Below are 18,784 nucleotides of genomic sequence, written 5' to 3' on the forward strand. Positions count from 1 at the left end.
TTCATAAACAACTTCATAAAAACATCTTTCCCGCAGAGCTTCTTACGGAACTTTTAAAATGATGTAATATTATAGTAAAAAATATTATAATAATATTTGTAATAAAAATTAACCAGAAAAAAAATAACAAGGTAACAATCCTAAATAATGGAATATTATGTGCTACTAGTATTTAATTAATTTATCGAGCTCTTAAAATTATACAAATCAATAATATCCTAATGTTGTTTTTACAGCAACATTGTTGTATATAATAGTCATTAAAGTCATAATAATGTGGGTTGTTTTTTTTTTCGAAAAATACAAGAATTGTGTATCGGTTACGGTTATTTTAGACTAAGCAGTTTCAATGTAACAACAATCTCTAGCTCTAACGCGACTTCTCTGTACAGAATCTCCTATGATATGCAGCATTAAACAGTAAAGTAATATTGTTTTCTAAGGAATCCGTAGGCGTGTCATTTAAAATTGAATTATAAAGCTGGTACAGGACACAATATTTACTTCCACCATTGTAAGTGATGTCAGTGGATCTTAGAATCTGTCATATTGGTATAATTGCACTTAAAGCTTTACCTATAATAGGTCGACCAAAGAACTTCCGACATGATAACTTTAAATGAGACTGTTTGATATTTGCATACTCCATATATTTCATTCTTTCTCCTTCTTCAATCAATGAAATTTTAGCTCTTGTAGGCGATGAATCTTTCGAATTTCTATTTTAAAAAGAAAAGATGAAAAAATCTCCACATATGTGTCTGTAATATAAGGTTTGTGATTTAGAATTCTCGATTGATCGCAAGTATATATTTGATTTACTGAATGTATAGATTAAAATTCTCTTCTTTTGTAACACCTGATTAGAGCTTGCACTTTTTCCAAATGAAAGACATTACTTGAAAGAAATAAAATAAAATGAAAATAAATTAAAAATAAATGTTGTTTTTTTTTGCGCCGATATATCCTTTTGCTTCTCAAAAGTATGTATTATGTTTGATTGTAATTACTGCATTTAGAACACACATTTTTTTGTTGTAATAGGTGTTACCTTACTTACCATATCAACTTCATCTAAACTTAAGGTAAAATTTCGAAGTGACACTAGACTTGTTCTGATCTGCAATTATTCAGTAGAACACGGAGAAAGTATATCAGATAGAGAAATTAAATGGCAAAAACGAATAAGAAATAGATTCGAAGATGTTGCGGTGTTTTCTCCTCCTGGCGGACAAGAACCATTTATTCATCATAAAATGGCTTCTGGTCTTGCAAATAGAACGACACTTATCACATCAAATACTAGTGTGTCCTCCAGTGCCACAATGATAATACACGATGTTATCTGCAGTGATGAAGGATTGTACCAATGTTGGATAGAGTATTTTGTCGCTGTCGACTATAGAGATGAACGGAAGAAAAGCTCATCTTTAGTTACTTTTGAAGGTAATTTTGCTAGTAATATTTATATTTAATACATGAAGTTACATGAAACAAAGCAACTTTAAGTTAAACATACCTCTATCCTCTGAGTGCTTGAGTTGTTACAATTCCTCATTCATTGTATTGACACTATACATCTTTACCAATTAAGTGTAGAGTTGAGTCTCAACACAGTACAAAAAAAAACATCTCTCTGTCTTACTACTTCGTAAGGTTTTCCTCTAGTCATGTTTAATTTTAATTGGCGATTAAGCTATATCCTTATCTAATCTATCTAGCTGAAGCTACGAAACCAGAACATTTTGTTTTGGATCAGCAACAGTTGGAGGAGAATCAGTCCATACATCTTATCTGTGCTGCTGATGTTGGAAATCCGGCGAGAAACATTAAGATCTGGAAAGTCCCGGAGAAAACAAATATTCCAGAAATCGTGGTCACTTCACATTCATCAAATAATAAAACAAAGAACTGTACCACTTTCCTAAACGTAAGCACAGAGTACAAAGTTTCCAGAAAAGACAACGGATTGAAATTTCTTTGTTCCTCACAAAATAGTCTTACACAGGACTCAGGACTAGGGAGATACTCGCAGAGACTATCGGTGCTTTGTAAGTGTATTCTTTCTTTAAAATTTATCCATCATATTGTTCATTTTATTATCAGTTTAAAATTGTACTATTATTTGTTCTTTATTTTTACTTTATCTTTTTTTGAAGTGTAACAACAAAGCCGAAACGCCCATAACACATTGGTACTATTATAACATTTTAGCAAAAATTGTTGATGCCATGGCTTTTATTTGTGAATCTTAGATGGGGAAATCATACTTATGTTAGATTCTCTATCATTTATAGATTTATTATTTTTCAAATTGAATTTTTATTTTGAAGATGGACTGGGAACGCCAATAATAAAACTTTTACCTTTCAAAGACATATACTACACCGGTGATGATTTAAAACTGGAATGTCTTTCTGACGGTAATCCGTCCCCAGCATACGGCTGGACATTTCTATCTCTATCTATCAACAAAAGGGAAGACGATATAAAATACTTCATCAGTAACAGGTCTTCATTGATGATGAACAACCTTCAAACCAACAATTCTGGAATTTACGCTTGCGTTGCTTCTAATACGTTCAATGGGAAGGGTTTTGAAGTATCATCTATTGTATTTATATTGGTTAGAAATCAGACTATTAAAGGTAAGTTACAGCACACCTAATGCATTTAAAAAAGCTATCCCTTTTAGGATTAATTAAGCCTCATGGATGATTCTAATCACTCATTGGATGGCATTGTCTTCAGGAATAAACCCTCAGGCTTTAAGATTATTTTCATGCATGTGATGTCTATATATTCAATATCGACAACTCCAGAGCTTTTCTCTATGGTTCTGTATAATTTATACAGTTTTTCTCTTTTGAAAAAGATGATAAAGTTAACATGCGATAGTAAGTAAAATGTGAATAAATTTATTGTTTATGGCAACATTGTTAATTAAACATTCACAATTTATACCGTATAATTATTTGTTCAGCAAACGTTGCAATGTTTAGAGCAGAGAAAATCTAAATTATATAGTTATCCACGAGCTTTTCGTGACTAAATGGAAAACAAAATTTCATGTTAAAATAATTTATACATGTTTTTCTCACTGACCACACGCACCTGTGGCGGTATTGATAATTGACACTTAAAAAAAAGATTTGTTATAAAGTGACTTTTGTAAGTGAAAGTTGTTGCGTAGTTTTTCAAAATATCATCATATTTCTACATATTTCTTTCATAATGTATATAAAGTGATATATCATGCAATAAGAATTATGCCAAATGGCATCTTCGGGGAAATGTCGAACAGGTTAAATTTGATAAAGACGAGAACATCAAAACCCTGGCATATGTACAGAAGAAGCAATCCTTAAGAACTACGTAAGTATGCGTGAAATTAAAAACATTTAATTTTATATACGACAGAAACTAAAAGAAAACTTCTTTTTTAAGGACTCTTTTCTCATGATTGCTGGTGAAGAATAAGAGATCTTGCAAATAAACATTGGTCAATCTTGTGGAGGAACGCCGGCGGATGTTTGCCTTCAGACTTCCAGTTAGCTGCATAACTGTAGCTCTCCAAAAAAGAATATTGACAGACTAGAGAGCTATTCCTTCGCCATTGCACAAATGAATTTTTCAGTTCACCAATGATAGTGAGGAGGAATTACTTCAAAATGTGTCTTTGTTTCAATTTAAATTCCTTTAGACCAAAAATACCAGTATACTTGCATTTGCTCTGCTTTCAATAACTACAGTGGGAAGACTTTAAACATTACATCCATGATAACTATATCTGTCAGAACCCCATTATTACGAAGTATGGATACACTGAAGTGTGACTTCAACCCTTGCCAAATCGGGGAAATTTTAAGAAGAAAACGATGAACAGACTGTCAGTACTTGGAAAGTTGTATCGCTGATAATCATATCGTTATATCGTTTTCTTAAAAATAAATCTATTTTGTGAAGCTTTATAAGTTTCTTTATCTTTATAAATGAGATTAAGCTGTTAAGCTCCTTTGTAAATTTGTATTTATGCAGTTCTATTTTTTTTTTCTTAATTGCATCGTTTTTTCTAAGTCTAAGTCTCAAAAATTCTCAGACCAAAGAAAAAGAGAATGAAAAAGATGCAAGTCAATAGGACGGAAATGAAGTGTTTGAAGTTGTATACCTTATTAGTGTATTTCAATTTAAAATTCAGAAAATTAGAAAACACTTCCCCGTTAAGGATATGGAGGAAAATGCCTATAGTTTAATGAAAGTCATAAAAGTTATTTATAAAATGACGGAAATGAAGTGTTTGATGTTGTATACCTAATTGACGTAATTCAGTTTAAAATTTAGCTAATTGGAAAACACTTTGAAAATGCCTTTAGTTCAAATAGATATATATCCAGTTTGTTGTTAAACAACCCAAAGTCATTGACCACCAATCTTTTTGCGTATGATTTTAATGCACATTAACGAGTTTCCTGGAAGTTTTCCGACTAGGCCAGGGTAAGAGTTGACTACAGGAAAATGCTTGATTTCTGAAATAAAATGTTTTTTTCTTAAAAACGAGCTTGTTAAAATCCCCGTAACATCAACTTATCTATCAGTAACCTGCCTCTGTTCAATACTTGATCATATCAGAGCATCCTCTTATGTATCGAACAACACATACAAAACAATTCCGTGACTGAAACACTGCATATGCACGAGTTCAACTTCCAGAAACCCGTGACTGTAGCAATTCAGCTCCTATGTAAACTATGACAAAAAGTGGCCGGCACGAAATGTCAAAATAATTAAATAACATCAAAGATTTTTTATTAAACACACACGCCAAGGTCCAGGGGCCCGTTTTGCAAAACAACCTATGACTAAGACCAAAAACTTCAGATTGTTGTAATATTTTGCAAAATTAATATTTCTCTTTGAAATTGTTTATGTAAAAATATCATACCACATTCCTTTTAAAAAGTTAAATTTTCGATATAATGTTTATCAAAAAATTATACGAAGAATTAAATTTGAACTTAAGTCTTAAGTCCTTTTGTAAGACGGGCCCCTGTTCATTTAAAACCCTTGCCATAAACCCCTGCCAAGATCTAGATATGGAGATATGGGTTTGGGAAACTCATTTTTAAGAAATGACATGTGATATATCATTCATGAAGTCACGGGATCTGTCCATTTACCTAAATCTATGCCAGAATCTTACAGAAACTTCTGATGTTACTGTAGATGCCAAAATGAGAAAGGTACCTAAAATTTGAAGTTTTATCGGAATAAAGAAAATTCTGTAAAATGTCCTAGTTTGGCCTTCATATAAACTTTGTATTAATTGAGCACTAGTTTCAAAGCAAATAAAAATTTAAGTAAATTTCAACCTACCCATTTGAACTCAAGCATGGGAACAAAACGAAAGTTTGAAAGAAAAACAATTAGAATACTGGCAGGCTTGGGGTAATGATAATTATTATGGTAATGCATTGCAATGTATTACATGAACTGAAAGTGATGTGTAATGCCCAAAAATTTGCATTACATGTAATCGTAATATAATACATTACTTCATAAAATTCAGTGTAATGCTGGCATTACATAGCATTAATAAGCATCATTGTGTATGTATACCTACTTTATGAAATTAAAATGGACATGAAAATTAATGTTTAGATTATTCTTTATTTATTAATTATTTTATTTTTATTTTTTTTAATGATAAATATGAATGTTAAAAGCTAACCTATTTAGATAAATTTTCTATATCTATTTGAGTACACTTCTTATTCTGTTGAAAGTACACTAACCTTTCATTTAAGTTTTCATTTATTTTAGATAAGAATTGATTTCAAAGAATTATTTAATTTTTTTTAGCAGAGCAAAATGTACATAATTACTGTGAATCTTTTTTACAAATTTGTCATTTATCTTTTCATAAGGTACTAGATCAAAAAAGCCTTCGCTTTATTATTAGATATTTTGGGCAGGGGTTAAAGTGACCCAAAAGTTATATTACTTTATGACATCAATAGTTACACAAAAAGTGCATATTGTACATGTTTTATATTACTGGCAATTCAAAAGTTTGAACTTCCTATGAATGTAAGTTATTGACAGTGCAATATATGCAAGTACTTGAAATCAAATTTGAATTATGATTCATCATGCTTAGGTTTGAAGGGGGTGGATGCGTGCTTATGGAAAAAAATTGTTAAGTTTTGTACCGGGGGTTATTTCTATTTTTAAAAACCTTTAAAAGTAATGGTAATGGTAATGCATTACTTTACTAAAGTAATAATACTATAATTACTTTAAGAAAATAGAATAATGGTAATTTAATGCCCATCGCCAATTGTTGAAGCAATAATAATGTAATGCATTACTTCACAATGTAATTCGCCCCAAGTCTGAATACTGGTATAGCTTAATGCCATCGCCTTTAATAGACTGAAAAGTGTTTGAAAATTCATCGCTCGAAAGGCAATTTACTAGTGTATTAGTACTTGGTACAAATAAATTCCGTATTTTTATAAAATTGGCTATTCAATTGACTTGAATTGCAAAAGATGCAAAAGTCTTCCTGGAATTGTAATGAACAAAACCAAAATTATCCTGGTTGTGTATCAATCACAAGCTGTACTGTGAGTTTTAAAAAATTATTGATTTTTTTAAATCACATAAGATGCGCCCAAACAAATGAAATATCAAAGATAACAACTTTCTCTGCACTTTTTGAATCAAGTCTCTCTTCAAAATATCTCGATTTATTAGTTTTTTCTTTGACCACAGCATACATGTATGTGTCATTTATTATGTCGCAATTCGTTATTGTTGAAAATCACCCACATGACCTAAAACATAGCCGAAGTAAAAAAGTGAAAGATATATTTTTTTCTCTAGATAGGAGCCATTTTACAATTTATAAGTTCTCATAAGTGCTCATATACATTCTTATGTACAAATACCAAAATTATAGGTACTTTGGGCAATGAGCTCACTTAATACCTTCGAGCCTCCCATGTGGTTATAATGGCAAAGTCCATGTTTTGCAATCGGAGACAGGAAATACGTGTCAGATCAAAACGTAAAAGAGGGGTGCAAAATGACATTATGTTATAAACAATCTGTGAAAGTATCACTAAATTTTATTCAGTGGTATAGGAGGAGTTGCGGATAAGAGACGGGTACACTTCAATATTATAGGAAAAATGGCCGTACCCATGTTTGCTCTGGGAAACCCAAAACATATTGTATTCCTATCGAAAAGTAAAATAAAAGGTGTAACAAAGACTCTGTGAAAGTCTCATTTTTTTCAATGAGTGGTATGAGAGGAGTTGCGGATAAGAGATGGCTACCCCAAAGCGTAACACACGGACGGACAGACATACGGACGGACGGATGTGCGCACGGACGGGCATCCCGATCACTTTATACCCTCTTGCTTTTCGATAGATGGTACATAATATCACAAACATAATGGCTTCTTTGCATTGATTTTTTTTCAAATCTACAATTATAAAAAGCAGCAAAGCAAGAAGAAATCAAAAATACGAATGGCATTTCGATTTGGAAATATCATTATACCCCCCACTTGAAAAGCGGGAGGGTATATAGTAATCGGTATGTCTGGCCGTCCGTCTGTTTGTTAGGCTTTGCGATACCCATCTCTTATCCGCAACTCCTCTTATACCACTGAATGAAATTTGATGAAACTTTCACAGAATCTTTATTACATTTTTCCATTGTGTACCTTCTATTTTACTTTTTCATCTGACACATATTTTCGGTTTCCTGCAACAAAATATGGACACTCCCATTATATTTATATGAGAGGCGGGGGGTATCATTTAGTGAGCTCATTGCTCACAGTACCTCTAGTTTCAGTTAAAGCTGGTTGGTCGTAAACAGTTGTAATTTTTAAATTAAAATTGATTATATTGACATGATATCCAGTAATCTGATATTAAAAGATTAAAGTTTAAGGCTCAAATTTCATAACAAATTATAATTAAAAGATTTCAAATAACCTCAATTGAGAACATTCTAACAGATGTCATTTCCTCATTTTTGATATTGCAATCATATGAAACAGTGATCATATGAGAATCATATGAAACATGCAGTGTTCACTAATTTCCCTTGGTATATGCAAGTAAAATTGCAATTTCAATACTATGTATCAATAGTAATTTAAATGTACATGTACATTAATTCAAAAGAATTTGTTAGCAATTACTTATGTAAAGTTCTACTCTGTTTAACACCTCCCCCCTTTCCTTTAAAAAAATGTTCACAATTTTTTTTCTGTAATAATGTACTTCCCAGATAAAATTGATAAAGAATAAATTAATTTGCTTTTTATTTCAAATCTTTTGTGTTTGGTTTATTACTTGAGTAAAATCAAAAAATTCCATATTTTTTTAAATCAAAATTTGTTATAGAAGAGAAGTACAAATCCATGTATAGACATTAAAAGTATTGCACACGGGTACTTCATTTAGTGCAACTCTTCAACTCCAGGGAAGAACCCAATAAAGTTCAAACTACATTGTGTATGACCTTAAAATTTCATTAATAAAGAGTATATTTTTCTTCTTTTAAAGAGTATACATGTATAATTCTTATTAAAGGCCAGTGACTCTGTGATTTTTGCATCAAAAAGATGACAAAGCTTGAGATTTTTATGCTTTATCTAATAAAAGGCAAGAATTTATTCATTTTGTTAACTATTTGAACCTCCACAACTATTTCACTATGATTAATGTTGTACTGCTTTTGTAACAGTTTAATTTAATACTCTGAAATTCATGACTTTAACTTTCTAACGTTTACATTCTAATAAAAATCAATAGCACATACTTTTATTTTACTTCAAACGAATTTTTAAATATCTTATGAGGAATACTAGTATATCAGATGTTAAAAAAAGCATTTTAAAAACATGTAAAACGTGTCAAGAATTTTTACTTTTACTTGGATGAAAACAGGAATCAACATTAAATAGAACAGTAAGTTTAAAATACTTTTATATCCAGTCGGGGTAAAATTCTTTAAAACTAATTTCTGCATTTCTAAAGAGTTTAACCCTTTAACCCCATGAATATTTCAAATATGGTGTAAAGAGAGGGTCAAGGGGCACACTGTTTTAAACGTGTAAGTTATTAATTTATTAAGTATGACTTCTTTTTACTTTTCATTTTCCTATTTTACAAATGGCTATCAATTGCAAAACGAATTTATTAAGAGCAACGAAAGAGAAAAAAAAAGACTTTTGTACAGTTTGAAAAAATATTGAAAATAAGACTTCAAAATCAACAACATAGATAACGTCTTTCGAGCACAGCTTCCGACGGAACTTTAAAAATAAATATTATCTAACATTTAAAATAACAATAAAAATATTTTTGATTCAAATAAATAGAAATAAAATAACATAATAATGGGAAACCCTAGACTAGGATATTGAACTCTTTGTTTAAAGTATTAATTTTAAAAAATCAAGCTCTTAAACTTATACAAGTTAGTAATATCTTTATGTCGTTTTTACAGCAACATAGTTGTATGTAATAGTCATAGAAATCATAATAAAGAGATTTTTTTCGGGAAAAAAATACAAGAATTGTGTATCGTTTATTATTATTTCACTTCCAGTGTAGCAGCAATCTCTAGCTCTAACGCGACCTCTCAGAACATAATCTCCTATGATATCAAGCTATGTACAGTCATTTAAAACTGAACTGTAAAGCTGGTACAAGACACTTTATTACACTTTCACTAATATTGTAAGCTAAATCAATGGATCCTAGGATCTGAAAAATATTGCACTTTAACTAATTAGTCGACCAAGGGACTTATGAAATGATGAACTTTAAAACTGTTGATATTCTTGTTTATCCAACTTGCACACTGTACTTACTCCATATATTTCACTGATTCTCCTTTTTTCACTCCATGAAAATTTAGTGCTTGTGGGCGATGAATCTCTCAAAATTTCTAGTTTTTTAAAAGGAAACACAGCCTGTACGTATGTGTCTGTAATAAGGTTTGTGATTTCGAACTCTCTATTTATTGCAAGTTCCTAATTACTGAATGCATACATTAATAATTTCTTTTTTTAAAACTCCTGATAAGTGCATGCTCTTTTTCACATTAAAGACAATATTGTAAAAAATAAAATAAATGGTTTTTTACGCTGATATATCATTTTGCTTCTCAAAAGTGTGAATTACGTTTGATTATAATTATTTATAACATACAAAATAATATATTTTTTGTACCAGGTGTTACCTTACTTACCATATCCACTTCACCTGAACTTAAGGTAAAATTTCGCAGTGATACCAACCTTGTTCTAAGCTGTAATTATTCATTGGAACACGGAGAACGTATATCAGATAGAGAGATTAAATGGCAAAAACAAGTAGGAAATACTTTTGAAGATGTTGCGGTGTTTTCTCCTCCTGGCGGACAGGAATCCTTAATTCATCCTGACATGGCTACTGTTCTTGCAAATAGGACAAAACTTATCACATCAAATACTAGTGTATTCTCCAGTGCCACAATGATAATCCACGATGTTGTCTGCATGCAGTGACGAAGGATTATATCAATGTTGGATAGAGTATTTTGTCTACCCTGTGGATAAACAGAAAGAAAGCTTCACTTTAGTTACTTTTGAAGGTAATTTGTCAATAATATTGTTAAATCTTTTCTTCTGTATTTAGACAGATATAATATAAATTCAATAAATGCATGGAAATAAAAGTAAAAATGTAATATATCATTTTTCTCCAACCCATGGATATATATATAGAGTTGTTACAGTGTGGTCTACGTATCAAACATTCGTACTATATCATTACCAAGAGTAGAGTTTAACTAAACTCGTAATGTGCGAAAACTCTCCCTCTTCCTTGTAATTATGTTCCCCAAACGAAGTTGGGGAACATATTGTTTTTACTCTGTTTCTTATTATTATCATTATTATTATTATTATTATTTTTCTTCTTCCTGGGAAAATCTTTTCTGCGAGTGATCTTGTAAACTCCGACTTAGTTGAAACCTTTTTAGGGTCAGTAGGCATGTTATGTAGATTTGCGGAACGAAGGTCATTTTGCGCGCACGTGCTTGCAAGAGCGCGCACGTGCAACACGTGAAATGACCAAAATAATAGATATAGCCGTAACTTTTCTATTTTTTGATTATATGCTTTGATACTCATGATATAAGTATATATTAGTAGTACAGACGTGATGTCATGGTCAAAATAGCAAGATCTCACGCGCATGCACGTGCGCTTTGCTCTGATTGGCTGAAACTAAAGTCTCAATATCTTTCTTGTTTTACGTCATAATCCTTTGAAATTTTGAACTTAGTCACACATTATGAAGATCTTCAGCATGATATATAAGAATTATCATGAAAGCACTTACATGCACATGTGCTGGCAAGAGCGCGCACGTGCAACATGTGAAATTACCAATACAATAGATGAAGCTGTGACTTTTCTATTTCTTGATGGAATTTTTTGAAACTCCCAATGCATGAATATATCAGTAGTAAAGACAAGATGACATGGTCTAAATTGCAAGCTCTTACGCGCATGCACGTGCGCTTTGCTCTGATTGCCTGAAACTAAAGTCTCAATATCTTTCTTGTTTTACGTCATAATCCTTTGAAATTTTGAACTTAGTCACACATTATGAAGATCTACAGCACGATATATAAAAATTATCATGAAAGCACGTGAATCCACGTGTGCTGCAATCTGATTGGCTGAAACTTTACATGCCTATATCTTTCTTGTTTCTCAACAAAACAGGATTAAGTTTAGAATATGAATAGGTATTATGGATTCCTACATAATACTGCTATCAAAATTGAATGCAACACGTGCTTGCATGCACTTGCGCAAATGCAATGCGTAAAATGAACAATATGTTTAAAAAACGGTAAAATTTATATTTTTATTACTTTTTATTGATTTTTGGAATATAAAGATATGTTAATGGTTTAGACAACATGCCATCATCACCTTGCATGTGTATGCACTTGCGTCTGCGTGCAATGCGTTAAATGACAAAAAGTTGATATCATTGTAGCTTTTATAATTCTTTTATGAAATCCTGCGATACTAAGCATATTTTAAAAAGTTTTTTTAAAGGAAATTTGCACAAAAAGGGAGATGGGGAGCATTTGGGGAACATCTGTAACGGTCCCCGTTACAATTAGAACTAGTTTTTTATGGTCCGTATTAAAAATACCTCTTTTATCTTGTTGTGTTGCTATTATTGCATATATTCTGCCGATTAAAAATGCTTTGTTGTTATTTAAGCTCATACAAATTTAATTTAAACAGCTGAAGCTAAGACACCGGTAGATTTTGTTTTGGAACATCAGAAAGAGTTGGAGGAGAATCAGTCCATACATCTTATTTGTGCTGCTGATGTTGGAAATCCTGCGGGAAACATTAAGATCTGGAAAGTCCCAGAGAAAACAAAGATTCCAGAAATCATTTTCACTTCAAATTTATTGAACAATAAGACAAAGAACTGTACCACTTTTCTATGTAAGCACTAAAAACAAAGTTTCCAGAAATGACAACGGATCAAAATTTCTTTGTTCCTCACAAAATAATCTTACACAGGATCCAGGACCAGGAAGATACTCATAGGGAATTTCGGTGCTTTGTAAGAGTACTCTTTCCTTTAATAATTGTTCATCATATTGTGCATTTTTATATCAGTTTAAAATTTTGATATTTGTTCTTTATTTTTACTTTAACTTTTTGAATTCTACCTACAAAATTGCAGGAAATCCCCTTAATACACTATCTTAAATTTTTTGTGTTTAAATGTGGGTACCATGACTTCTTTTTTTTTAAATCTTAGATGGGACATCATTCTCTTAGTAGATATTTATTATTTTTATGCCCCCCCCCTTCGAAGAAGGGAGAGCATATTGCTTTGCTGCTGTCGGTCTGTCAGTCTATCAGTTGGTCCACCATCAGTTTCCGTTCATTTTGTTCGCAGAGGTTGGACGAAGAACATTTCTAATTATTTGGGGGAGGGGGCATAAGTGTTTTAATAACATCTCTTGTTTAAATTGAATCTTTATTTTGAAGATGAACCGGTGACGGCAAAAATTACACTTTTGCCATTCAAAGAGATGTACTTCGCCGGTGATTATTTGAAACTGGAATGTTTTTCTGATAGTAATCCGCCCCCAATATACAGCTGGACATTTCAATCTACCAACAATAGTGAAGATACAAAATATAATATCAGCAACAGGTCTTCAGTGATGCTGAAAAACCTGCAGACCAACAATTCTGGAATTTATGTTTGCTCTGCTTTCAATACGTTCAATGGGAAGAAGTTTTACGTTACATCTATGGTATTTATATCTGTCGGAAATCAACCTATACAAGGTACGTTACGGGTACACCTAGTGCAGATAAAAGCAATCCCTTTAAGAATTGTCATAGTCACTTGAATAGTTGTAATTTCCCATGATATGGATAGGATTGTCTTAGGGAAAGAATTATTTTAAGACTTTGTTCATGCCTATGATGTCTTTAAATTCAATATCGACAATTGTCGAGCTTGTTAGAGTAGTTCATTTTTTTATATAAACAATTCAACAAACGAGATCAAAAGATACGATTACTTTATTAGGTTAACAGTAACGCGTTTTTTTAAATACATCATAAGATTTGAGATAACATACTTTTAAAATTATGTATAATAATTTCATGATATATCATAAATAAATAATGATGCCAAATGGCATCTTCGGGGAAATATCGAACAGAGTAAATTTGATAAAGATGGGAACATCAGAACCCTGGCATTATTACAGAAGAAGAAATCTTGGAGAAATACGTAAGTATTGAGTGAAATTAAAAACGTTTAGTTTTCAGTACTGCAAATATTAAGAAAAAATTCAAGGTCCCTTCTATTCTGGCTGTTGGTGAAGATGAAGCTTTTTGCATGTAAGCCATTGGTCAGTCTTGTGGAGAACCACCGACAGATATTTATCGTTAGACTTCAGTTTGGCTGCAGAGCCGTAGCTCTCCGAATCTATTGACATGCTAGAGGGCTAATCCTTTGCCATTGTAATCTTTTTTATTTTACCAATGATAGTGAAGAGGAATAACAAGAATGTGTCTTATTATTGGCTATTAGAAAACCTTCAAAACAACAGTGCCGGAATTTATATTTGCACTTCTTTCAATTAGTTCATTGGAAAGAATGTTGAATGTTACTCAGTGTATTCTCTATGTTTCAGAAATCCAGGAATACAAACCACAAATACACTGATGTGCGTCTCCAACCCTTGCCTAATCGAGCCAATAAAAAACTTAGACATACTGTCTGAGACTTTATCCTTGAAAGTTGCACTGCTGATAATTATATTGCTTTTTTAGTATTTGCTTTGTGAACTTAAATTTTTTAAATTCTTTTTATTAATTATGAGATCAAACCAACAGGCTTTTTTAAGACGACTTAGACAAAAATTGGCAATACATGTATTTAAAAATAGCTATTTATTATATGCTCAAACAAATTTTAAAATTATTTAGTCCTATATTTTCTCTTAATTTACAAGTAAAAATGAGAAAACACAAAAAGATTATTCATTAAGTACCTTTCTTTATAATTCTAAAGATGTTTGAGCATCTTGAAAATTTTGATAATGTAGTACTGATTCTTTCTAAATCGCATCTTTTCTTTGTCTTCCGTCTTTTCATACTAAAGAAAAAGATAATGAAAAACGTTTTCATGAAGTACTACTTATTAACGTAATTACAATTAAAAATGTAAAGAAAAAAAGGAGTCAACACTTTCCTCTTAAGGATATGGGATATAGGGAAATGCTTATGTATCAAATTATACATGTATCACTTTATTTTCAGATAGTTGTAAAACTTTCATTGACCAGGGATTATTTTATATGATTTTACATTTACAAAATTACGGTCATGGGCGTTGAAAGCAAATTGAAAGTGTGTGTGTGTTGGGGGGGGGGGGGTTAATTGAAAGTGGGTGGGGGGGGGCTAAACCAACAAAAATAGGTTAATCCCAATTTCCAATGCCTATATTATGTCTATTTTTGTTTTCAAAAGTGGGGGGAGGGGCTAAGCCCCCCTAGCCCCCTCCCGGCTCCGACGCCTATGACGGTAGTTTTATAGGATTAAGAGTTGATTATAAGACAATGTTTGAATTCTAATAACGAAGACACGTGGATTAACTAGTGCTTCCATTGCTTAATGCATCATTTTTTGCAAATTTAAACACTGAAATAAGTCAGGTTTAGGAGTATTGATTTTACAAAATAGATATGTGTGCAAAAATACATTCTCTCGTGGTCGAAGTTATACTAGTATACGGTCAGAAGTATGGGGAGAGTGTAAAATACATTATATTATATCGGAAAAAATCATTGTCTGTAGGAAAATCGGTTTTTTTTATCTTCATCAATCATCAGCCATCAAACCTAGAATCTTGTTACAACCTGTTTTCCTGGAGACAAAGTTGAACAAATGAATTCAAGATAAAATCAGTTAAGTGGCATCAGTTCGTAGAAATATACAAATGAATAAAGATTGAAAATATCTCATGCTGTAAGCTTCGTTTGCAACAGATAGTTGAAGGAATCAAAATTAAATAACTCGATTATTTTACTAATTGGTTAATAAAAACAAGGGCTTAACCCCTTAACGACGAAGTGCGCCTTTTGACGCATTTTCAGCATCACAGTGATTTAACTGTTGGCGTTTCGTAAATAATTGGGATACAACAAAACAACTGATATTTTCTGAAACTAGAGAAGAAACACAACAATTTTTCTAGTGTAAGTTTTTCTCTGCAATGTTAAGAAATTATCGAAAACTTGAATTGAACATTGAATATAATTGCGGGAAGTTAGTAAAATTGCGCATAAATGAGTGATTTTGTGCTATTTTCTGTAGGTTGTATCTTAATTACAGCATACGATAAAAAAAAAATGAATGCCATAACCTAAAAGCTGGGAATTTTCCCTACATTTTCTCTATTGGACATTGAAAGGTACGAGTATCCGTTACAGAAATATTTGCTTTTGAATATTGGAATTTTTTCGAGTAAAGCGAACAAAATGTACTATGACGTCATCTAACGTTTTACAGGTACACAATGAGATCGTTCATAAGCTCGGTGTAAAATAAATCGAATTTTTTAATATATGGAACAGATTTATTTTTTTAAAGGAATTATTAATAAAGAAGAGTTTATATACGAGACGTTTTGAGCCATAAACATGTAATAAAGGGAATTTTCCTTAGCTTTAGAATATTTTATATATAGTAATAGTTCTTGACCCAATGCCCCCATTTCGCGCACCCACGGTTTTCAGAAATCCCTGTTGAATTTTGTGTCATTCCTACTTGTAGTAGGAATAATTAATCAAGTAATTAGGTATTGTAGTTACCATTTTCTTACTCTAAGGATTTGTCATTAAATGTAAAAAAAAAATATACAAGCTTATAAATCTTTTTTCGAGTCCTTAGTCTAGTATTTTAAATGTACTTTGAAAGGAAAACCTGTCACAACGACGAAACATATTAGGTATTAAAATTGACGAAAGATTTATTTTTCCTAATGCACAAACTGCATTTAACTGACGCGATGATTTTCTTACCCTTATCTTTATCAAATATAAAATTGATGTATAGGAACATGAAAATAAAATGATGAATATACACTGTGATATTTAATTTTTAGAAATCAGGAAACTTAATTTCGTTTGATTTCTGTTACCATGGTTGTTATATACACAGGGAGAGACATAGCACGGAATGGTCATTCTACAAAAACAAGGGTGGACAATTATGTTTTTTTTTTCATGTCACTTACATGTGTACAAATTTGCCGTTTTAATATCTTAACTATAAATTTTAGGATCGCTTTCAGCTTTAAGATATAACATAAACGCATGTTGTTGTTTTTTTCAATATTTACCGATATATATGTAGTTAAAGTTTAGATATGAACATCATGTAGGCCTAATTCCACTGCAAATCTTAATGTCGCTTCATTTATTTACAAATTTCAAGACGGGATTCTCAGCCGTAAAAGCGTTTCTAACAGATTGCGATGGATTTTAAGGGGATGAAGTATGTATGGTCACGTGACTCAGTTGATTTACGTCATAATCTCTTATAAAATATGTACAAAACGAGATTGAAACCACAGTACTTGTATAATGTTTTTGACTGTTTGTTTGCGTTCACCATCTAGTATGAAAATATCTGAAAACATTCAAAATTTCTTGCAAATATTATCAAATTACGGAATAGATTAATCCACACTGCCGTTTCCCTACTCTGCGCGTCCAGTGCGTCTTTGACGTCATAGTGGATCTCATAGTTCAGTAAGATCATACACGGTAAAAACGGGTAGTATAAAATCATAAAAACGGGCCATTATATGTACATGTTAGGGTATTTTGTAAATTTCAGAACGCAAAAAATATTTTTACATGGTTGTTGCCGGAAAAGTTCTGTGGGTTTGTCTTATTTCGCTTATTTCAGGAATGTGTGACGTCATAGTTGGGTTTTCCCGTACTCGAGAAATGTAAACATGACACGTTTTTCTCATGATCATGACTCGTCTAACTTTGCCCCGTGCAATATTGAGCTCAGCTTCACCAATCAATATTTTTACAGTTAATCAATACAATGACGTCCTTGAACTTCGACGTAAATTTTCAAATATTGAATGATAGGATTTTTTGCAAATTAATTTTTTTATGGTTTAAGTTGTCCTAAAAAAGTCGTAAATTTCTGTCTCCAGATGTGGTGTTACAAAAGAATCTTGCTTTTTCGAATTTTTAACTCTATTCATACTCTAAAATATTCTAAAAGACACATTTCCGCTGGTATATTTTTTATATATGGTGAAAAATTTCAATTATCGACCGAGTAATGGACCCAGAAACACGGAGAATAAAAACTCCGCTCAGACACTGTGGGGTATAGTATTTGTCACTCAATATCTCAGAAATAAGTCTAGAAACCTATTGATATGTCTGCTTTATAGTATGTAGGACAAACTAAATAAGATATATGCAAAATATGACAAAAATTAAATGACAAGTATTTTTTCAGCTAAAGGTCGTTCATCCCCTTAAATATGTTTTTTTAATCTTGAATAAAATGACATCAAACCACTTCTCGAAAAAAAAAAATACATCGATCTTCTTTCATAAGTATTCATAGCATTATCGCCAAAAATCAATAAACTTCAGGAATGAGTTTGCTCTAAATTTCAAGGATAGATTATTTGCAGATTTCAAAAAGAACTGAAATTGACCAAAAAATCTTATATCATTAATTCTAGTTGCGAGTCAGCTATCTATTTTTAAGACAATGCCTTTTTAGATATAACAAATTAAATTGGAGAAAAACATTTACTTCCGAAATGGTAATTCAGGAAGGATTTTCCATGACAGATATAACCTTTTTTTTAATTCTTTGGGGGGCGAAATTCTTCAAACTTTTGTTTTATATCCTAGAACAAGCTTTGATTATAACTATTGCAGAGAATTTTACCTTTTATCATAAAAGTTGGAGAATTAACTTCCGTAACCTTAACTTCGTTACGATATTTTTACCGAAATTTTAACTTAAAGATTTCAATCCCTAATGGTACCAAATTCTCTACCTTTAAATGTCCGTCAAGTACACAATACTCTGATATTATATTAAAGCATTTTATAGTGGTAAATGATTGCCCACGAGAAATTTTCAAAAAGTTAA

The 18,784-nt window shown here is 31.5% G+C and overlaps 1 long non-coding RNA gene across 1 annotated transcript; it reads left to right on the plus strand.

Annotated features, from left to right (window-relative positions):
• Nucleotides 1–9,886: 9,886 nt before the first annotated feature.
• LOC134283767 (uncharacterized) lies at nucleotides 9,887–12,545 on the plus strand. Its single transcript, XR_009995556.1, has 3 exons — nucleotides 9,887–10,027; nucleotides 10,266–10,665; nucleotides 12,344–12,545. It is a non-coding gene; the product is annotated as an uncharacterized LOC134283767 (long non-coding RNA).
• The last annotated feature ends 6,239 nt before the right edge of the window (nucleotides 12,546–18,784 follow it).

Source organism: Saccostrea cucullata, unplaced genomic scaffold (genome assembly GCF_032062105.1).
Source record: "Saccostrea cucullata isolate Sc308-1 unplaced genomic scaffold, CSIRO_AGI_Scuc_v1 ctg14993, whole genome shotgun sequence".
NCBI classification, from domain to species: Eukaryota; Metazoa; Mollusca; class Bivalvia; order Ostreida; family Ostreidae; genus Saccostrea; species Saccostrea cuccullata.